A 24,441-nucleotide genomic window follows, 5' to 3' on the forward strand; every position below is an offset into this window, starting at 1 on the left:
GAAGGACGAAAAGGGACTTCGCAGGCATTTCGGATGCCAAAAAATGGTCGCGAGCGTCCGTTTACGTCGTCCTGCGGACATATTTTCTCCACGCGTCCGTTTGCGTCTGGATGTGCTCCCAGCGGGGCGACCTATTTTTAGATTTGCAATATATTTAAAAAGCATAGAAACTACTACATAGAAACTATACAAAGTAGTTGTAGAAATCTAGACTACATGCTGCCCGACGGTCCGGCCCCGTCGTTGCGTCCCTCCCTCGTCTGCTTCTCCGCCGCCTGTCGTGCGGCCTCTAGGGCTCGGTGCGCCGCCGTGTCCTCTAGCAGGCACAGCCGCAGCTTCCCGTTCGCGGCGTAGTCCTTGAGCGTCTCGAAGGAGTCGACTAACGCCCTCTGCTCCACCGCCTTCTACTACGCGGTAGGCGCATCAGGGTCATCGGAAGACCATGGGATGTCGGAGTCGTCGTCCTCTGCGACTGCGGCGGCCGCCACCCTGCGGCGTTCCATCTCGGCGTCGAACGCCGCGTGGGCCACCCGCTCCTCCTGTGCTTCCTTCTCCGCGTCAGCCAAGGCCTTGGCGTCCCTGACCGGGTCGAGGAGGTCGTCGATGCTGTCGTCGTCGAACTCCTCGTCGGAACTCGAGGCCGGAGGAGGTGGAGTGAGAGTTGGAGGTGGAGGTGGAGGCGCGATAGCCTGGCCGCGGCCGGTGCTGCTGATGGTGGCAACAGTGGAGGTTGAGCGGCAGCGACGCTACGGTGGAGGTTGTGCGGCGGCTAAGGTTTAGTGTGGGAGGAGATGAGATGCGCGCGCCCCTGTTTATATAGGTCGGAGGCAGGCGATGGCCGCGGCATGCGTGACATCGCTATTACTTCGTGTGCAGAGGTAGGTGACGGCCGCAGACTGCCGAAGCGATGCCTCAGCGCCAGTACTGACGCCGCTAAGAAGATGCATCGAGGTTGGGTCACTGTCATACGGGCCCGATGAAACGTCCGCCAGACGCGAGCGGACAGTTTTGTCCACGCAGCGTCTGCCGCGACGCATCCGAGACACATATTTGGGCCAGATTTGCGTCATCGTCGACGCCCGACGCCCCGATCACTATGCGTCGCCCCGCTGAAGCGTGTACAAGATGTATTTTTGGCCCGGCCAGACGGCCAGACGCAAACGGCCATCGCCCCATTGGAGATGCCCTCACCTATGTTTGCACTTCCCCAATGCCATGAAGCCATACGATTTTCTACCTGGTTTTTCTCTTCTGAAGGATTTGCATAGTACATTAGTACGTCAGCCTAAGTGTTTAGTAGGTGAACAGCAGGGACCAAACCGTATATTGTGAAGTTAAGAGAAATAAATTGAAAATTGCACGGAGGGATAAGATTCAGTCTCCTCATGCTCTGTACAGAATTTTATCGATCGTTTCTGCTCAGTCGCTGGGAGAGGTGAGGTACAGCCGTACAGGGCCGTTCGCGTCGATTCACAGCGCCTCCTGGAGGATTAGCGCCTCGCGCGTTGCCGGAAGGGCGTCGCACGCACTGGCCGTGCCGCAGCGCCGTCGGGGTCGCCGTCAACGCCAAGGGCTGGTGCGATGCGGCTTGGTATCTACCGCGCGCGGTGCCGCCTCCCTCTGCCAGTGCGGCTCGGTCCTCTTCCGGCTGCCCCGCGTGCTGCTCGAGGACTGCTCGCGTCGATTTGATTTTGTGGATGGGTATGGCGGCCAACGACGGCACCGTCTGATGGCACCCTGCTAGGAGGCGGGCTCCCATGGTGCAGGCCGGACAGCAGCAGATCCGGGAGTAGCCAGAGCTGCTCGCTCTCCGGTGGTCCACGGCGAAGCTCGAGCCCTCCGCCCTCTTAACTCGCTGCTCCCACGGCGGAGATTGGATTTCCCCATCTCCTCCACTCCCTGGTTCGCGGTGGTAGCCGGTAGGGAAGGGGAAATACTCCGTAAGAAAAATCGAATCAGTCATTTAACTTAGCGGTGGCATACTCGTAATATCTTGTCAAATCAAGGGGCAATTTCATAGCGACGTACGACGTACCGGTCTCATTGCAATTTAATAGTTAAGATAATATATGTATATATATAGATATAGATTACTAAACAGTATAATGGAACCGGTAGGGCCTCTCCACAGCGTTTAGACATTCTGGACCGTCGGATTGGGCAATCTAAAGGTCTAGAAACGTTTAACCTTACCGAACATGTACGAGTTCCCGAACTGGCGTGTTACTGATCCATTAAAAAAGCCTTTTTCGTTCTAAAGGCCCGTTTTTGTTCTAGGGCTTCTACTTCCGGCATTGTGTTAGGCTGGCCATATTAATTGGGCCCCGGAAGTGTTAAACAGGCCTATGTGATTTCCGATGCGGAAGCGCCGGGCGACGCGGCCGACTGCGTCGCTCGTGATTGTTCTTTTTTTTTTGAGCTTGGAAATCTTACTTCCATCACAGCATAACAGAGTCATTGGCCACCATAGCCAATGTCACCTTGCTAGCTCCAAATTGTTCAGCAACAGGGATGGCATTAATTAGAGCCAAGAGCTCAGCCTGAAGGGCGTCAACAGCAACCGGAATATATCCACATGCCGCAAAGATCGGCTCACCAGAATGGCTACGGCCAATAGCACCCCAGCCCCCACGTCTTGTATCATTCCTAATAGCACCATCAAGGTTGATTTTAAACACATCAGGCGGCGGCGGTGTCCAGTGCTGCACCTTGGGAGCAGCTGACTTTGGCTTCTTCGCAAGAAACTCTTTCCATTCATCACAGTGGCGAAGGGTCATGAATTGAAATTCAGCAGTAGTAAGGCGGCGTTCTTGATGGTTTACCTTATTCCTTTCTCGCCACCAGCACCAAAGGAGGGCGATCACTCGCATCTGTATCTCCGAAGGAAGTGCGAACACCTGCTCCAGGATATCCATCGGTGAAGGGCATGCACACAGCCGAACACGGATCGCCTCCAGGTCGAGGGTTCGCCAGCATGGTTTAACATCTTTGCACTTGAGAAAGAGGTGACCACCATCTTCGAAGAATTCGTTACAGACCACACACCTGGTATCCAACTCCACGCCTCTTCTCTGAATGTTCATGTGAAGCGGATGGCTGTTGTGACTGAATCGCCATAGGAAGTGCTGCACTTTAGGCGGGCATTCAGTCTTCCAGATCTGCTTCCAAACCTTTTGTTTCCAGTCTCTACCTTCTTCAGTGGAGCTCTCAGCTACGTTTCTCTGCCGGTGCAAGGGAGTGATATGCAATTTGTAAGCTGACTTGACGAAGAACATGCCACGGCTGTCAGGTTGCCAAGCTAAGAAATCCTCCATATCATCAACAATTGGAATAGATAGAATAGCTGCAGCGTCAACAAGTATTGAAGGTTTGGTTCACCAATTGCACATCCCGGCTCCGATCACAGGGTCAAGCAGCTCAGACACTTTAGTGATGATAGAGTTACCTTGCCTAGAAGACGGTGTGCACATACTTTCCTTTGGCAGTCAGGGATCACGCCAGACGTCAATGCTTTTACCATCTCCAACACGCCAAATGAGGCCAGCTTTTAGAAGCTGGATGCCTTTTAGGATACTCTGCCAAACGTAACTCATGCCCGTCAATGGTCTCGCCTTTAGGACATCGCCATCAGGGAAATATTTAGCACTAAGAACCCGGAAAGCATAGCGCATCGCCATGTTGAAAGAAAACAAATCTCGAAAACCCAGTCCTCCCTCAGATTTTGGTAGTTTCATTTTCTCCCACCCAATCCAATGCATTCTGCTCTCATTATCCTGCTGAGACCACCAGTATTGGCACACCATTTGGCTTATACTGTCACAAAGGCTTTTGGTAAGATCGAAACACGCCATAGCATAGGTTGGGATAGCTTGTGCAACAGCTTTGAGGAGTAACTCCTTCCCGGCTGCAGATAGGAACCTCTCCTTCCACCCTTGGATCCTTTTCCAGATCTTCTCCTTCAGGTATTCAAAGCATTTTTGTTTTGACCGGCCCACATAGAGGGGTAGGCCAAGATACTTTCCCCCTTTGGCCTCCAAACCGAGTCCCGTGCATTGCATAATAGAAGCCTTGATCTGTCGCGGTGTGTTTGAACTGAACATAATGGATGACTTTTCACGGTTAATGACTTGGCCTGAGCATTCTTCATAGACCTAGAGGATCGAGTTAATAACAGCAGCACTAGCCCCATTTGCCTCCACAAGCAGCAGAGAATCGTCGGCAAACAATAGGTGATTCACTGTTGGGGCAGCAGGTGCAAGTTCAAAACCTTTGATGTTGCCCACACGGGGAGATGGGGTCCCCTTGTCGCAACCCTCTACCAGGTACCACCGTTTCGGTCAGTTGGCCATTCACCTTGAATCTATAAGACACCGAGCGAACACATTTCATGATTAGCTCGTGAATTGTTCGCAAAATCCCAACCTCAACATCACCGCCTTTAGGAAAGGCCACTCCACCATATCATACGCCTTACTCATATCGAGTTTAATAGTCATGTAGTGTATTTTGCCAGACCTCTTCCTCTTCATGAAATGTGCCATCTCGTATGCCAGAATTGAGTTATCTGAAATCAACCTCCCGGGAACGAAGGCGCTCTGATTGGGTGATATGATATCTCCTAGTATAAGCTTCAGACGCTTGGCAAGCACCTTTGAGATAAGCTTGTAAACAACGTTGCAGAGATTAATAGGGCGTAGATCCTTTAATCTTTCCGGGTTCTGCACCTTTGGGATGAGTACGACAATAGTGTCATCCAGCCCTCCGGTATACTACCGCCTTGCAACACCTGTAAAACCTCGCTTACCACTTGGTCACCCACCAAAGACCAAAACTTTTTGTAAAATATAGCTAGCATTCCATCCGCGCCCGGGGCTTTCAAGTCCCCCATTCCATCCAAGGCTGCCTTCACCTCCTCCCTTGTAAATTCAGATGTGAGAAGGTCGTTCATTTGTAGCGTGACACGAGGCGGGTGATACGTCCAATTTGCATCACTATTTTATATCATAATTTGCTCGCTATTCATTGATATATTTCATATTGGGACACAATACTTATGTTATTTCATCTATTTTGCATGTTTCATCATTATTGGAGGATCAAGCACGGAGCCGGGATTCCGCGGGAAAAAGCACCGTCGAACGCAATATTTCGGAAGATCAACTGTGGAAGGAAATTATACCAAAAATCCTATTTTTCAAGATGACGAAGGAAGCCGGAAGGAGGAGCCGAGAGGACCCGGGGTGGGCCCACACCCTAGGGCGGCGCGGCCCATGGCCTCGGCCGCGCCGCCATGTGGTGTGGGGGCCCACAACCCCTTTCGCCTCCTTTTCTTCGCGAAACCCTTCGTCCCGAAGACCTAAGCCACGGAGGGTTCCTCACGAAGAGTTACGGCCGCCTCCGCGGGGCGGAGAACACCAGAGAGAAAAGAGCTCTCCGGCGGGCAGGAATCCGCCGGGGAAATTCCCTCCCGGAGGGGGAAATCGACGCCATCGTCACCGTCATCGAGCTGGACATCATCTCCACCGCCATCACCATCATCTCCACCATCATCACCGCCATCTCCACCGCAGCACCTCGTCACCACTGTAGCAATTTGGGTTTGATCTTGATTGTTTGATAGGGGAAACTCTCCCGGTATCGATTTCTACTTGTTGTTGATGCTATTGAGTGAAACCATTGAACCAAGTTTATGTTCAGATTGTTATTCATCATCATATCACCTCTGATCATGTTCCATATGATGTCTTGTGAGTAGTTCGTTTAGTTCTTGAGGACATGGGTGAAGTCTAAATATTAGTAGTGAACTATGGTTGAGTAATATTCAATGGTATGATATTTAAGTTGTGGTGTTATTCTTCTAGTGGTGTCATGTGAACGTCGACTACATGACACTTCACCATTTATGGGCCTAGGGGAATGCATCTTGTATTCGTTTGCCAATTGCGGGGTTGCCGGAGTGACGAAACCTAAACCCCGTTGGTATATCGATGCGGGAGGGATCGCAGGATCTCGCAGTTTAAGGGCTGTGGTTAGATTTATTCTTAATTACTTTCTTGTAGTTGCGGATGCTTGCAAGGAGTATAATCACAAGTGTGTATTAGTCCTAGGAAGGGCGGTACATTAGCATAGGTTCACCCACACAACACTTATCATAACAATGAAGATTATTTAGCCGTATGTAGCGAAAGCACTAGACTAAAATCCCATGTGTCCTCGAGAACGTTTGGTTATTATAAGTAAACAAACCGGCTTGTCCTTTGTGCTAAAAAGGATTGGGCCACTCGCTGCAATTGTTACTCTCGCACTTTACTTACTCGTACTTTATTCAACTCGTTACATCAAAACCCCCGAATACTTGTCTCGTGAGCATTTACGAGTGAATCCTTCATCGAAACAGACTTGTCAACACCTTCTCGCTCCTCGTTGGGATCGACATTATTACTTATCGAAGATACTACGATACACCCCCTATACTTGTGGGTCATCAAGACTATTTTCCGGCGCCGTTGCCGGGGAATGAAGCGCTATTGGTAAGTGGAATTGGTAAGGAAAACCTTTACTCGTTTGTGCTGATTTTATTTCTGCTCGTCGCTATAAGTCATTATGGAGAGATCTTCTCTTCAATTTCTATTTGGGAAATCTACTACTACCGCAACGGTAGTGGATGAGGCGCCAGGTGAGGAAGTCATACCATATAAAACACCTATGAAAATTATTGAACGTGTTATGGATAACCGCTATGAAGGGGATGGAACTGGTCCACCCCGGAGATCATTTATTGTTCTTGCATGAATTATGCGGTTTATTCAAGTGTGCAGGTATTGCTATGGATGAAGTGAGGAAGAAACTATTCTCTTTATCGTTGTCTGGTAAGGCGGCGCATTGGTATAAATTACTGGATAATGGGGACTCTCTTGAATGGAATGATATTGTGCCCCGGTTTTATTCTAAGTTCTATCCTCCAAGTGAAATTCACAAGGATCGGAATCGCATATATAATTTTTGGCCTCATGATGGAGAGAGTATTGCCCAAGCTTGGGGGAGATTGAAGTCTTTAATGCTCAAATGCCCCATTCATGAGCTTCCTGGTAATGTTATTATTGATAATTTCTATGCAAGACTTTCTTTTCAAGACAAGACCTTGCTGGATACTTCTTGTTCTGGATCATTTACACGCAACAAAGAAGAGTTTAAAAGGGACCTTCTTGATCGGATCCAAGAAAATACTGAAGGTTGGGAGAACGACAAGGATAGAGAATCAGGTATAATTTATGATTATAAATGCATTGAAGTTTTTATGGATACTGATAAATTTCGTAATATGAGTGCTACATATGGTCTTGATTCTCAAGTTGCTGCAAATCTTTATAAAGCTTTTGCCTCTCATTATGAATTGCCAAAGAAGAATTTTGATAAGTATCATGAACCGTATAAAGATAAAATCGATTCATCTATTAATAAATGCGTTGTAGTTGAAACTGCTGATCATCTTATTCCTGAAGCTTATATTGAAAAAACTCCTTTCCCCGCTAAAATGAAGGAGTACTCTGTTATAAATAGTGCGGTTCATAAAAGTGAAAAGAAACCTGTAGAACCTGAAGAACAAATAAAAGTTGAACCTGCTGTTGCAATAGTTAAAGATCTTGTGACTGAAAATGTGGAGGATGGTCATATTATTTTCTGTGAAGATGCTTCTAATATTGTTTCACATCCTAATAAACCCAAACAAGCTAGTGTTCCTGACAAGGTATCAACTTGTCAATGCCTATGGATTGTAGGCTAGGGTTTAGTTGGAAGTAGAGGGTAAGTAGATCTCGAAGGTTTCAGTCGAAAAGTACTCGATGATTGTGAAAACTAGGGTTTGTAGACAATGATTCGATTATCTCTTCGTCCCTCGACTCCCCCTTTATATAGGAGGTGGAGCCGAGGGATTCGTGCTATACAAGTTACAGAGTCCGGGACGGTTTCTAACTCATCCCGCCAGATTACAAATAACACTTCCTATTACAACTCTTAACTTTCCTTAATATATCTTGGGCTCCCGAATCTTCTTATTCTTCGGGTAGTGGGCCTTCAGTAAACCCCGGGTACTATCTTCGGCAGGCCCATTTGGGATGCCTATGTCAGTAGCCCCCGAGATTTTGCTTGAATCGTAGAGTCAGGGAAAATCTCCACTGTTTATTTTTACTCGAAAGCTTTAACTTTTTTATATTTCTTCACATAAAATTCTATATTGTACGGGGATACCGGTAGTTGGGGCTAGTTCATCCGACGGATCGGGTACTAGTTAACTGCTCTAGTGGCAATCCGCAAAAACCTACTTCAAGATCACGTCCCCGGACATGATCTCGGGATACTGGTGTAAACTTCGACGAGTGCCGCTTAAGGTCTTACCATTCGTCGAGTCCCGGTCAAATTTATCGGGTACCTAACGCGTCCGTTAGGATTTTTCTTCGTATCCGTTGATACGGATAAAAGTAGCAGAGCGCAGTCTTTGGCGATGCCACGCCCAGCGGAACGGATCCGGGGTCTTACCTTCGCAAATTTGCGGCATTCAGAAATTGATCGCAACTTTGGCGTTCCGAGAATATATTGTCGAGTGCTTTTCCGAGCTGTTGGAATGGCACATTTTATCGAGTCATATATGACTTATATTGCTCTCCCGATGGGAGTATATGTAGAGTTAATTATAACTCGAAATATACTCTCTTGCTTTTCTATCTTTTATTTTTGAACTTCATCGGGTACGCGAACGGCGTTCCCGATGGGAGTAGCTCCCGAGGCTACGACCAAGAACTTGTGCTTGGTTGTAGGCTCAACATTTTAGTCCACCTTGTCACTATATTGTCATTATGTTCCAATATGATCTTCTTTTTATCTCTCGGGTGCGCGAACAGCGCTCCCGATGGGAGTAGCCCCCGAGGCTACAGCCAAGGACTTGTGCTTGGTTGTAGGCTCCCGCAATTTCTATACTGCCATACTCGAAATTTTACTTTTTGTCGAAGTAGCCCCCGAGCATTTGGGCAAAAACTTGTATTTGATCAAAGGCTCCCGAAGTATTCAAATAACTCCTCCTGTCGCCAATCTTCTTTTATTTTCTTGTCGGCATGCTTCCCTTAATCAAATTTACTTCATCTCCGTTTAATAGTCGTGATTTTTCTGCCCTGTGGGTCCATTGCTTCTACCACGTTGACACATCGTGCAAGTGGGGGACACACGTCCTCCGCTTTTCCTGGCGCACGTACGGTAACGCTTATCTCAGTAAAAATACCTTTTTACCCTTTTATCTAGAAGATTTGTTGTCACCACACGATTTCTTCATCCAACGGTGCATTGCTTCACCCGATTCTTATATAAACCTTTCTTCAACCTCCGTTCACTCCTCGCTTGCGCCGCACATCTGTTTCTCTTCGCAAAAGCTTCCCTGCGCCCAACTCTCTCCGATCTTCCGCACTCACGAACATTGCTTTGCCCATTGCCGTTGATGCCACCGCGTACGCGACTCACTCGCCACAGCGACTCCGGAATCCAAGATGGCCGCCGAAGATCTTGAGTGGGAGAGATCTAAAATCTCCAACCGGGACGTCAACACTCGAAGAGGCTTGGCCTCATGAAGAAGGAAGACGCCATCCGCTTTCCCGACGAAGAAAGCTACCCCAACCCTCCAATGGAGTACCGGGTTAGTTTCGTTGATCACCTCATCCGCGGCCTTTCGGCCCCAATTCACGATTTCCTCCGCGGCCTTCTTTTTGTTTACGGGATTCAACCGCACCGCTTGACCCCCAATTCCATCCTTCACATTTCCATTTTTATCACACTTTGCGAATGCTTCCTCGGAATCCCTCCTAATTGGGCTCCGTGGAAACGCATTTTCTGCCTCCGCCGCAATGGCTCCCACAACGCCACTTATAACATAGGCGGCGTTGTTATCTCGTGTCCGAACCGACGTTGATTATTTCGACGTCAAGTTTCCCGATTCCGTTCAAGGATGGCGCAAAAGATGGCTCTATATTCACGAAGAAAGTGCCAACTCTGTGGAACACAACATAATTCCTTTCGACGGAAGTGCCAGAATTCAGCGCCGCCGTTCCTGGGACGCTGAAGCTTCCGAAGAAGAAAGAAAGGCGACAGAAGCTCTTATGTCTCGTATTCATCAGCTTCAAAATACTCGAGGCAAAGAACTATCCGGTGTTCAAATCACTGCCTACTTCCTTAGGATTAGAGTGCAGCCTCTTCAGGCTCGCAAAATCCCCTTTGGACGTATTCTGGTGAAAACGACGCCAATAGAATCTCCAGTGATCTTTCTGCAAAGGACTTGGAAAAATTGATTCGAAGAGTTTCTCGCCTGGCCAAGAAGGATCCTATTCCCTCCTCTTGTCGCGTGGTACCATACAGCTCCGCCAATCCTCTCCCCGAGGTATGTTGTCTTCTCGAGTTTCTGTTTTGTTCCGAACTTTCCCTGCATCTCATTGTATTGATATCTCCCTAATTTTCCTTTTTTCGCTATTTTTTTGCAGAACCATCCTACTATGGCTTCCCTTCCTCCTCTTCCTGAGGATGGAGAAGTCGAAGAAAGGGCCATTGTCACAGATGACAATCAGGAAGCTCCATCTTTTGTGAACGAACCCGTGGATTCTCGAAAATCTGCGGGTAATTCCGAAGATACTTTATCGGCACAATCTCCTCCTCCCGCTGTCTCCCCAAAAGGCAAAAGGAAAAGGAATGATGTCGAAGATTCCGGCACTTCCAAAGCCGAAGAAGTTGATCCTTCACATCAGAAGGCAGCTTACGATCCTTATCTTGGATCCCTCGTCAGCTCGTAAGTCGTCTTTATTTCTTCCTATGCTTGTACTCGAAATATTTATCTTGTCTTGCTTTTTATGCTGCCGATTTTTTGATCAACAGTGATGACGAGGAAGAAGTACCAACTGTTGACGTAGCTCCTCGGACAAGCACGTCATATACTGTTCTTGCCTCAGACACGCTAGTTGAAGGAGAAGAATCCTCGCCTCCTCAACAAAACGTCGTCACCACAACTCCACCAGCAAGCCCCCTTGCTCCTTCACCAAAAAGGACAAGGATTGAAACAAATCTTGAACCTGCCCTTCAATTGGGCAGCTCGTCGACTCTGCTCTTAGATGATGTAAGTTTGTCGATATCTATATTTCCGCTATTTTGCTTCTTCGCGCCTTCACTCTCTTTTTCATGCCTATGTTTATCTTGCTGTGTTCTTCTTTAACAGCCCATGATCAAAGAGCTTCTCCGCATCGGATCCCAATTTATTGGGTACCGTGAGTATGCTAGCAGAGCCGAAGGTAACAACTTTTGCTGTTTTTCCTTGACTTTTTTGCTCCTGTTGCTTGTTGCGATTTTTGATCTTTCTTCTCTCTCTTTTTTATATCTCGACAGAGAAACTTGCAGAGGCCAACAAACGTGCCGACGCACTTGCTCAAAAACTTGAGCAAAGTGAGGCGGCTCGTAAGACAGCCGAACTTGTTGCTAGCGAAGCCAAGGCCGAGGCTGATGAAGCCAAGGCAAAAGCTGCTAGTGTCGAGGAACTGCAGAAAAAACTTGAGGATACTCGCATCCGCCTTAAACGAGCACAAAGCCGCACAAGCTTCTCGTGAACAGGGGATTCTCAAGCGCCTGAAAACACAAAGTCGCCGCACTTTCAGTAATATTATTGATTTCTTCTATTTTTATGAGAGCCGTTGTTTCTTATTGTTTGACCAACGCTTTGTTTCCTTGACAGATCAAACAAACCAAGATTTTGATCTGGCGAATCCTGTCGATGACCCTCTCCTTGACGCACTTTCCTATCTGGAGCTGCATGGGTCCGAAATTCGTGAAGGCGTGGCAAATGCTAATGCAGGATTGTCGGCGTTGTTCCCCTACTTCTTCCCAAAGAAAGAGGAGCCCTCGACTTTCCTTAACCTTGCCAAGATGTTCAATTCATCAGAAGACCTTGGACTGAAGATGCGCCAAGAAAATATGAAAATTGCCGTCGAAAGCACTGTTGCTTTGGTTGCTGACAGTCAACAGGCTGTTGATTGGATGAAAGTTGGCGACACCGAGCAGATAGAGCAATCAAAATGGAGGTCGCTGATTAAGGCAGCCAAGCCCAACACGAAGAAGATCTTGGCCTATCTCGGGATCAAACCAGCGTCGACTCCTAGCTCATCAAGGCCGGAGGTCTAGTTGCATGCCTCTTTATTTTTCTTTCTATGTTTCTTTTGCTCTTGTCACCAAAGTAGTCATTTGGCGACACGTACTTCCTTAGCTCCACTGTAATGCCTTTGTAATTATTCCGAGAGATTAATGAAAACTCTATCTTTGCTTGTTGTTTGATGTTGTCTTATCTAAATTTCAGTTGATATTTGATAACTATACTCCGTCTTCCGCTCCTTCCAATATTTCGCCTTCTTCTTCTCGCTCGAGGAGAGCTTTTGCCGATACCGCACCTCGTCGAAGATACCTTGTCGCAAGAACCGGATGAACTTCGACAACAACTTCAGTATGCGAAGAAGCAAACACTTGTGATGATGGAGAAGTCTCATAAGTCATCTCGAAGCCGAAAAAATTGCACTTCGGCAAGCTCGCGAGGCCGTGGCTGCTAAGGAAATTGCCGCTTCCGAGGCTGAAAAGGCGACTACTCGAGAAAATTTCATGCTCGAGTTAATGAATGAAGCCGATGCGGATATGTCGGGTATGCTTGTTTCATCCTCCGATATCTTTCATCTTCATGCTATGTCTCTTAAAGGTTTCTACTTCGTTGTTTTGATAGGTTCCTTTATTGATGCTGCCGCCGAGGAAGAGAGGGTAAATACTAGGACGAACCTCCTTGTTAACCTTTCCCTTGACCATGGTTCTCTGTTTTGGGCTACTCCGGAGAGGACCCGCCAAATCGTCGAGTTTCGTGATCGCACCTCTCAAACTCGCGACTTCCTTGACTTCTGTACCAAGACCTTGTCTATGGTTTATAACTCCATGTTTCCTCGGAACATTCAACCAAAAACTCTTCCTGAGTTAATGGAGAAATTCAAAGAAGCTCACAGGATCCATGACTTCGTCAAAGCTCAATTGGTAGCTGGCGCCAGATTTGCTCTTATCATGCTTCAGATCTGCCACTCAAATCTTGACCTTACCCAAGTTGTCGCGAAAGTTCATCAGAAGGTAAAACGTCGAAGAGTTGGTGTTGACCGAATTAACACGAAGGTTTCGCCTATAGCCGAAGAAATGATTGAAGACCTTCTTCGGATGGACGCCGATTTTTTTGCCGATGGTCATTATGCTGATTTTCTTGGCGCTGCTCCTGAAGAAAACAGAGTTACCCTTGATGACATATTGAATCAAGGCTAGCTATTTTCCCCTTGTAGATAATTCTTCTTTGTGACCCATGACTATGATTATATTGTGAAGCAATCATTATATTTCTATGTTTGTCTAGCCCCCGAGTGTTTTGGTGACTCTTTACTGTATTTGTATATTGCGAGGTTTTGAACCAAGGCATTTATGTATTTATGGCGGATATGAGCCCCCGAGCTTCTTTATTGAGTACTATTTTGTATTTTTATTGACTCACGAGGTATTTTAATACCAAGGCAAGGCTTTTCTTTTTCGATGAACTATATTGAAATTCGTCGGAGCAGCAGACTTTAAGCATGTCGATAAAGAAAAGGTTATATTGACACTATCTTTATTATATTGCAGCACCGCGAGCCCGCCTCATTAAAAACCTTTCCCGGCCCCACTCGGTGCCCCGAAAAAGGAAAAGAGTGCGTCTGAAAACTCGCGGGCGTTTCAGTACGTTGAAGTTTTACAAGGACTATATTTCAACTCTAGGCGTAGAACCGCCTGAGTTGCGCCACGTTCCAGGGGTTTGGCTCCTCCACCCCTGTCTTCTTGTCCTTTATCCTGTATGCTCCTCCTCCGATTACTTCCGTGACAATGTAAGGGCCAAGCCATGGTGACTCGAGTTTTTCATGACTTTTTTGCGTGAGCCGAAGAACTAGGTCTCCCACCCGAAAAGATCTTGGCCGCAAACGTCGATCGTGGTAATTCTTCAAGTCCCGTTGGTATTTGGTTACCCGAGACAGTACTTCATCTCGAGCTTCATCAAGTGCGTCGACATCATCTTCTAGCGCTTTTCTCGACACTTCTTCGTCATATTCGACGACGCGTGGAGAGTTGTGCTCTATCTCGATTGGTAATACTGCTTCTGCTCCATGAACCAAGAAAAACGGAGTTTCTTGTGTTGCTGTGTTTGGTGTTGTTCGTATGCTCCACAACACACTTGGTAGTTCTTCTGGCCAGGTATGTCGAGCTTTTTCCAGTGGTCCTAACAAGCGTTTCTTGATGCCATTGCAGATGATGCCATTGGCTTTCTCGACTTGCCCATTGGTTTGAGGATGTGCAACTGACGCAAAGTGCAACTTGATACCCACCTCTTCGCAATAATCTTTGAATTCGTGGGATGTGAAGTTATTGCCGTTGTCTGTGACGATGCTGTGGGGCACTCCAAATCTGAAGACGAGGCCTTTTATGAATTTTACTGCGGATGCTCCGTCTGGTGAATTTATCGGCTTCGCTTCTATCCACTTTGTAAATTTATCGACAGCTACTAGCATATACTCCTTTCCTCCTGGCCATGATTTGTGGAACTTGCCCACCATATCAAGTCCCCATTGGGCAAAGGGCCATGACAATGGTATTGGTGCTAGCTCTGCTGCTGGAGAGTGAGGTTTTGCGGCAAACCTTTGACACGCGTCGCAAGTTCTTACTATGTCCTTGGCGTCCTCGATTGCTGTCAACCAGTAGAATCCTGCCCGAAAAACCTTGGCTGCAATAGCTCGACTACTTGCGTGGTGGCCACATATTCCTTCGTGTACATCCTTCGAATTATTCTTCCTTCTTCGGGTGTGACACATCTTTGCAGGACGCCTGAAATACTCCGCTTGTACAATTCCCCTTTGACTACCGTGAAAGCTTTGGAGCGTCGAATTACTCGCCTTGCCTCAACTGGATCATCGGGTATTTCTTTCCTGAGGATGTACGATATGTACGTCTGCATCCATGGTATCTGTATCACCATGACCAGGTCCTGATCTTCTTCTTCTTCCTCTTGCTTTTCCTTGGTAACCCCCGAGGGTTTCTTCTCCTTCTTTTTGGATTTTGTCGATTTGGTAGATCTCTCTGTTATCTCTTCCCGGAATACACTCGGCGGGACCGCAAGGCATTGCGACCCGATGTTTGCAAGAACGTCGGCTTCGTCGTTGCTCAATCTACTAATATGATTTACTTCGCATCCATCGAACAACTTCTCGAGCTCGTTGTACACCTCCTTGTATGCCATCATGCTATCATTGACTGCGTCACATTGGTTCATAACTTGCTGAGCCACCAATTGTGAGTCGCCAAAGATTTTTAGTCGAGTTGCACCGCAGGCTTTCGCCATCTTCATCCCGTGTATGAGAGCCTCATATTCTGCTTCATTGTTAGATGCGTTAGGGAACGTCATCCGAAGGATGTACTTCAACTTGTCGCCTTCAGGTGATATGAGTACTACTCCTGCGCCAGCCCCTTCTAGTCTTTTGGACCCATCAAAGTTCATGGTCCAGGTTCTCGACAAGTCTGGAGGTCCTGTGTTTTGCAACTCCATCCACTCTGCGATGAAGTCTGGCAAAACTTGCGACTTGATTGCTTTTCTTTTTTCATACGTGATGTCCCGAGGGGAAAGTTCTATTCCCCAAAGGGAGACACGACCCGTAGCTTCTGGATTGTTTAGTATATTTGACAAGGGAGCTTCATTGACCACTATGATCGGGTGTGCCGAAAAATAGTGGCGCAATTTTCGTGTTGTTGTGAACACTCCATATGCTAGCTTTTGGTACTGAGGGTACCTTTGTTTTGAGGGCGACAAAACTTCGCTCACGAAGTATACTGGCCTCTCGCACTCCATGGATTTTCCCTTCTTCTTCTCTTTCAACAACTAACACCGTGCTAACCACTTGGGGTGTGGCTGCAATATACGGCAGGAGAGGTTCCTTTTCCTTTGGCGCCACCAAAATTGGTGGTGTCGAAATTGTGCGCTTCAAATCCTCGAAAGCTCGTCGGCCTCTTCGTTCCATTGGAATTTATCTCCTTGCTTTATCAGAGCGTAAAATGGTAACGCTTTTTCTCCCAGTCTGGCGACGAATCTGCTCAAAGCTGCGACTCGCCCAGTTAGCTGCTGTATCTCTTTCAACTTTGTTGGCTTCCTCATTGTTACTATAGCTTGTATTTTGTCGGGATTTGCTTCAATCCCTCTTGCTGAAACTAGGAACCCCAGAAGTTCTCCTGCTGGGACGCCAAAAGAACACTTCGTCGGGTTCAACTTCGGGCAGAATTTGTCGAGGTTGTCAAAAGTTTCTTTGAGGTCCTCGATCAGCGTTGCCCCCTTTTTTGACGTTATGACGACATCATCGATGTATACTTGCACGTTTTTCCCGATCTGTGTCGCTAAACACTTCTGCATCATCCTCTGATATGTTGCTCCCGCATTTTTTAGACCAAAGGGCATTGTCTTGTAGCAGAACACGCCGTAAGGTGTAATAAACGCTGTTTTGGCTTCATCATCTTCTTTTAATCTGATCTGGTTATAACCAGAGTATGCATCCAAAAAGGAAAGACGTTCACGGCCTGCCGTGGAGTCGATGATTTGATCGATCCTTGGGAGGGGAAAGTGATCCTTAGGACAATGTTTATTGAGACACGTAAAGTCGACGCACATGCGAAGGACTGTCGTGTGTTTCTTCGGCACCATCACTGGGTTAGCTACCCATGTGGCTTCTGTAGATATCTCTTTGATAAAACCAGCCTCCTCAAGTCGATTTATTTCTGATAGCATGGCTTTGCGGTTTGGTTCCGAAAAACGCCGCAAAGGTTGTTTGATTGGTCTCGCTACTGGATCCAAGTTTAGGTGGTGCTCGGCAAGTTCCCTGGGTACTCCTGGCATGTCAGCTGGACACCATGCGAAGATTTTCCAGTTCTCACGGAGGAACTTGGCGAGCGCGCTTTCCTATGCGATATCCATGTCGTTTGCGATAGATGTCGTCTTTTTTGGGTCTGTCGGGTGAATCTGCACCTCTTTTGAATTTTTCTCGGTATTGAAAGTTGATTCTTTGTTTGGCCTTCCAACGTCCGGCAAGTACGTCGTAATCGGTCATGCTTTTTGACGCCAAGTACTCGGCTTGCATCCCGAAAGTTTCTGACAGCCGGTGAAAGTCCTTATCGCACTTATCGGCTAAGGCAAAGCTTCCTTTGACTGTGATTGGTCCCTTTGGTCCAGGCAACCTCCACAGCAGGTATGTATAGTGTGGTACCGCCATAAACCTAGCATATGCTGGTCGTCCCAACAGAGCGTGGTATTGCGACGGAAAATCCACGACTTCAAATTCGAGCCTCTCGATTCTATAATTTTCTCGGGTCCCAAACTGAACGTCAAGATTGATCTTCCCCAATGGATAACTTGGTTTCTCCGGTGTGATGCCGTGGAACCTTGTGTCTGTTGGTTTCAAGTTTGCTAAGGATATGTTCATCTTCCTCAATGTATCTGCATACATAAGGTTTAGGCTGCCGCCGCCGTCTATGAACACTCGAGAGACATCAAATCCCGCGATAACTGCTGGCAGAATAAGTGCTGACTGCCCTGGTCGAGGAACTTGCTGCGGATGATCTGCTATGGTGAAGCCAATATCTTGTCCCGACCAATTAAGATACTCAACTCGTTGGTGGAGGCATTTTTTCTGCCATAAACACCTGTCGTGAGATTACTTTCTGAGCTCTATTGGACGGCCTTCCCTTCTGAATCATCGACACCGCTCCGTTGGAGTTAGGATCAACATAAGGTGGTGGTGTAGGTGCTGCCGCTATTCTGAGCTGATGCCGATTGTCGTCTGTAATCGCGGGAGGAGGCGGCAAGTGAATCTCGCTTCGGGTTCCCGAGGATTTCTCCGTGTTGCTCGCGCGTTAGCGTTTGCCGCATACCGCAACATTGCCTCGAAAATTTCGACAGTCTTTCTGCAGGTGCCCTGACTGTCTTTTACCGTTGCTATCGAGGAAAAAGTGCATCTGACACGGTCCATTCATCATCTCTTCAGGGGACACAAAAGGCCTTGGGAATCTAGGCCCGCTATTTTGCCTGTTGCGTGAATCATCCCCGTTATCACCTCGCTGCTCATTGCTTCTCCGATAATCATCTCTCGTTGCTTCCTCCTGTGTTTGCCCGAAAGCCTCGCCGAAATTTGCCCCGGAGCGTCATAGTTCGGATATTGCCGAGGAAATCGTCGCCTTGGTTGATAGTTTCGACCGCGGTCCTCCTCTGGTGACCTGTGCCGTTTGTTGTGGACAGCATCTTCTCCATCTGCCCATCTGTTTGCTATCTCCATTAACGCGGATACTGTCTTTGGATTGGTCCTTCCCAAGTCCTCGACAAAATCTCCACGCCTAATTCCTGCGACAAACGCATCTATTGCTCTCTCGTCAGATATATTTTCTGCCGAGTTTTTGATGATATTCCACCTTTGGATATACTTTCTCATTGGCTCGTCTGGCTTTTGTCGACATGCTCTCAACTCCTCTAACGACGCAGGTTTTTGCACGTGGATCTGAAGTTCTTGACGAACACATCCTCGAAACTTTCCCAGCTGTCGATGGATCCTGGAGTGAGTTTCTTTATCCAAGATCGTGCGGCTCCATTCAAATGCACCTGGATGCTTTGCATAGCTGTTGCCCTGGTTTCTCCTGTGAGCTTCACCGTCTCCAGATAGTCGACTAGCCAATCCTCTGGATCTTGAAGGCCGTCGAACTTTTTGAAATTATCGGGTAACTTGAATCCTGAGGGGACTCGAGTTTTTCGGACTCTCCTCGTGAAGCATGGTAAGCCGCACATATCTTCGTCGTTAAGCTCTGGAGATTGCCAATGATCCCTTCTGCTTTGCCGCGCTCTGTCGACCCTTGCTTGTGCTGCTGTGTCTCTTGCTCCACTTGGTCCTTCAGGTGCTGCCGCCGTTGCTCGCTGCAGGTCGTGGACTATTTTGCCTTGCCGCTCCTTCGGGAGGCGTTGATACAAACGTTGTCCCCATAGCTCCAACTCCTGCTACCGCCATATTGTACAATGTTTCCCTTGGATCACCTGGAGGTGGTTTAGATGCAAGGATAAAAGCATGTGTCGCCATATACCCAGCTTCTGGTGTCTTAGGGATGATGTTTCCTCTTGTATCTATCGACATGAAGGACATGTCGAGGTTTTGGACCAAGTGTTCTCTTTCTCGCTTCGGGTATGTGTTGCAGCCTTGATCTTGCTCGTTCCGCACCTCCCCGTGGCTATCACCCGAAGTTCTAGATTGTCGACTTAGATCTGCCCTTCTCCTGCTGGATGCGAAGCTGCCTCCTTTCTCTCGTTCAACTCAGCCATGCCTGTTTTTCCAATTCCCGGCAGCTCGTGCGAGCCTATATTGATATGCTTGTAATTCCTCCGGTGTGGCCGTGGTAGCCAGTGGTTCTGTACCGTTCATAGCTCTCGCAGCTCTGTCCCACGCTGCTTGTGAAAGTTGAACTCTATCTCGCGGCTCTGGCCCGACGTATTTGTTGCCCAGGCCTTGTCGCAGATTGGAGGGATCGACGTATGGATTTCCCAGATCGTCGAAAGCCTCAGATGTTTCCTCTTGATCTTCAATGGCATAAATCTGATGATACTTTGTACTCAGATCTATGTTGGGTTTGGTGACATCATCGTTGAGATTGATGAAGACCTTGCCCACTGTGATAGATTTGTCGATGAAGTCATAACTGTCGACATCGCTTGAGCCATCGCTTATATATGAGTCCGCAGATGACTCAAACGACATGTCGTTGAAGATCTTGGCGAGTTTCTCTCTTGCTGCGGTGTCGACGTAGCGTGTCGCCGAAGTTTCTTCTTCTCCTGACTCGGTTGACGATGCATAGCTTGAAAAATCGGAATCGACCGCCGACGATCCCGATGAATTCGGAATTTCGACACGATACGATCCCTCCTTCTCGACGCGAAAGTGAAACCTTCCGAACGTCATCTCCATGGGTTCCGCCAGATACGCATATGCATCCAAACGGGAGGGTGGGTGAGGAACAAAATCGACAAGACCGAGCAGCGATCCGTTTACCTCGATCCATTGTGTTGCTTGCGGTTGACGATGTCGAAGATCTTGAACGTGCCATCGAGATCAGATCCTTACGCCTCTAGTTCCCACAGACGGCGCCAATTGACAAGGTATCAACTTGTCAATGCCTATGGATTGTAGGCTAGGGTTTAGTTGGAAGTAGAGGGTAAGTAGATCTCGAAGGTTTCAGCCGAAAAGTACTCGACGATTGTGAAAACTAGGGTTTGTAGACAATGATTCGATTATCTCTTCGTCCCTCGACTCCCCCTTTATATAGGAGGTGGAGCCGAGGGATTCGTGCTATACAAGTTACGTGAGTCCGGGACGGTTTCTAACTCATCCCGCCGGATTACAAATAACACTTCCTATTACAACTCTTAACTTTCCTTAATATATCTTGGGCTCCCGAATCTTCTTATTCTTCGGGTAGTGGGCCTTCGATAAACCCGGGTACTATCTTCGGCAGCCCATTTGGGATGCCTATGTCGGTTCCTATGCTATCTCGTTAGAATTGGTGATCATTGCTATTATGGATTATGTGATATTGGTGCAAGTGTTAGTGCTATTCCTTATGAGCTTTACACGGAGATTATGCACGAAATTGATTCTTGTGAACTTGAAGATATTGATGTGGTTATTCAGCTGGCTAATAGAGAAACTATTTCTCCAATTGGTATTGTTCGAGATGTGGAAGTTTTATGCGGTAAGATTAAATATCCTGCTGACTTTTTGGTACTTGGTTCTGCTGCTAGTGATTATTGTCCTATTATTTTGGTAGACCTTTTCTAAATACTTGTGGAGCTATTATAGATTGCAAGAAAGAGAAAATTTTGACTAAATTTGCTGGTGAATCTTATGAGTTTAATTTCTCTAAATTTACCAAAACTCCTTATAAAGCTGATTTGCCTAGTAATGATTTTAAAATGGAGCAATGTGCATCTATTGTTCTTGTTCCTAACAATCCTTTGCAGCAACATTTGGAGAATAGCGAGAGTGAAGTTTTTAGGAAAGAAAGAGATGAGCTTGAGGAAATTTTTCTTCGCCAACCTATTCTCAAGCATGATTTACCGGTGGAAGATCTGGGTACAACACCGCCACCAAAGGAAGATCCTGTTTTTGATTTAAAGCCTTTGCCTCGATAATCTTAAATATGCTCATATTGATGATAAGAAAATATATCCTGTTATTATTAGTTCTAAGCTTTCGGAGATTGAGGAAGAAAGGTTATTGGAAATATTGAAGAAACACCGAGGAGCTATTGGCTACACTCTTGATGATTTGAAAGGGATTTCTCCTTCTATTTGCCAACATGCTATTAATATGGAAGATGATGCAAAGCCTCGTTGTTGAACACCAGCGTCGTCTAATTCCGAAGATGAAGGAGGTGGTAAGGAATGAGGTATTAAAACTTCTTGAAGCTGGTATTATATATCCTATTGCCGATAGTAGATGGGTTAGTCCTGTGCATTGCGTTCCCAAGAAAGGAGGAATGACTCGTTGTGCCTAATGATAATGATGAGCTCATCCCTCAAAGAGTAGTTGTAGGGTATAGAATGCGCATTGATTTTCGAAAAGTTAATAAAGTTACTAAGAAAGATCATTACCCTTTACCATTTATTGATCAAATGTTAGAAAGATTGTCTAAAAATACTCATTTTTGTTTTCTTGATGGTTATTCTGGGTTTTCACAAATTGTTGTTAAAGCTAAAGATCAAGAGAAAACCACTTTTACTTGTCCCTATGGAACTTATGCTTATAGGCGTATGCCTTTTGGTTTATGTAATGCTCCCGCTACTTTTCAAAGATGCATGTCCGCTATTTTTCATGGTTTTTGTGAGAGTATTGTAGAGGTATTCATGGATGATTTTTCCGTCTATGGGAATTCTTTTGATAGTTGCTTGCGAAACCTTGATAAAGTTTTGCAGAGGTGTGAAGAAACTAACCTTGTTCTTAATTGGGAGAAATGCCACTTTATGGTTAATGAAGGAATTGTATTGGGACATAAAATTTCTGAGAGAGGTATAGAAGTTGATAGAGCTAAAGTTGAAGCAATTGAGAAGATGCCCTATCCTAGGGATGTTAAAGGTATTCGTAGTGTTCTTGGTCATGCTGGGGTTTTATAGGAGATTTATTAAAGATTTCTCCAAGATTTCAAAGCCTCTTACTAATCTTCTTCAAAAAGATGTACCTTTTGTTTTTGATGATGATTGTAAGGAAGCTTTTGAAACTCTAAAGAAAGCCTTAACAACCGCTCCTATAGTTGAACCTCCTGATTGGAATTTACCATTTGAAATTATGTGTGATGCTAGTGATTTTGCTGTAGGCGCTGTTCTTGGACAGCGAGTAGATAAAAAACTGAATGTTATTCATTATGCTAGTAAAACTCTTGATGCTGCTCAAAGAAATTATGCTACAACTGAAAAAGAATTATTAGCTGTAGTCTTTGCTTGCGATAAATTTAGCTCTTATATTGTTGATTCAAAAGTTACTATTCATACTGATCATGCTGCAATTAGATACCTTATGACAAAGAAAGATGCTAAGCTGAGGCTTATTAGATGGGTACTTCTTTTGCAAGAATTTGATTTACATATTGTAGATAGGAAAGGTGCTGATAATCCTGTTGTCGATAATTTGTCTAGATTGGAAAATATTGCTTATGATCCTGTTCTCGTTAATGATAGTTTTCCAAATGAACAATTGGTCTGTAATAAAGGTGAGCTCGCGAGACAGTCCTTGGTATGCTGATTATGCTAACTTTATTGTTTCCAAGTACTTGCCTCCAACCTTTTCAGCTCAGCAAAGGAGGAAATTCTTTTATGACTTGAGGCATTATTTCTGGGATGACCCACACTTATATAAAGAAGGAGTGGATGGTATTATGCGAAGGTGTGTTCCCGAATATGAACAACAAGAGATATTGAGTAAATGTCATGGTAGTGTTTATGGAGGACATCACGCCGGAGAAAGAACCGCGCAAAAGGTTCTACAATCAGGTTTTTATTGGCCAACTCTCTTCAAGGATGCGAGAAAGTTTATTTTATCTTGTGATGAATGCCAAAGGGTTGGTAATATCTCCGGACGTAATGAAATGCCTATGAATTATACTCTTGTTATTGAACCATTTGATTGTTGGGGATTTGACTTCATGGGACCTTTTCCCTCTTCGAAGGTAACACTCATATACTTGTTGCTGTTGATTATGTTACTAAATGGGTGGAAGCTATACCTACAAAAAGTGCCGATGGTGAGACCTCTTTAAGAATGCTTTTAGATATTATTTTTCCTAGATTTGGAGTGCCTAGATATATTATGACTGATGGAGGTTCTCATTTTATTCATGGAGGTTTTAGAAAAACTCTTGCTAAGTATGGTATTAATCATAGAATTGCTTCCGCTTATCATCCTCAAACTAGTGGTCAAGTAGAATTATCAAATAGAGAGATTAAATCTATTTTGGGAAAGACCGTTAATAAAACTAGAAAAAATTGGGCTAGTAAATTGAAGGATGCACTGTGGGCTTATAGAACTGCTTATAAAAATCCCATGGGAATGTCACCTTATAAAATGGTTTATGGGAAAGCTTGTCATTTACCTTTAGAACTAGAGCACAAAGCTTATTGGGTCGTTAGAGAATTAAATAAAGATCCTAAACTTGCCGATGATAAGAGGTTGTTGCAATTAAGTTCTCTAGATGAATGGAGAAGCGAAGCTTATGAAAATGCTAAACTCTTTAAAGAGAAAGTTAAAAAATGGCATGATAGGAGGATTATCAAAAGAGAATTTAATATTGGGGATAAAGTCCTATTGTATCGGTCGCGTCTCAGATTCTTTGCGGGAAATTACTCTCAAAATGGGAAGGACCGTATGTTGTTGAGGAGGTGTATCGTTCAGGGAGCAATCAAAATTAGCTCTCTCCAAGGCAATGCTACGCAAGTGGTGAATGGACAAAGACTAAAGCATTATATCTCTGGTGATTCTTATAATGTTGATGTTGATATTATTCAAGTGGAAACACCGGAGGCTTTCATCAAAGGGCAAATTGATAGTCCGCCAGAACTCGACTTTGAATAGGTAACGTGATCTGGTAATGAAAAGTACGCAATTTACTTTCCGAACAATATTTTTGTCTGTTTCGGAAAATATGAAAAATTACGAGTTCGAAATGGAGTGGAAAGGACGCACGAGGGGGTGCCACCATAGGGCGGCGCGGCCTGACTCGGGCCCGCGCCGACCTATGGTCCGCCGCCTCGTCGCCCCTTTCCGA

Source organism: Lolium rigidum, chromosome 1 (genome assembly GCF_022539505.1).
Source record: "Lolium rigidum isolate FL_2022 chromosome 1, APGP_CSIRO_Lrig_0.1, whole genome shotgun sequence".
NCBI classification, from domain to species: Eukaryota; Viridiplantae; Streptophyta; class Magnoliopsida; order Poales; family Poaceae; genus Lolium; species Lolium rigidum.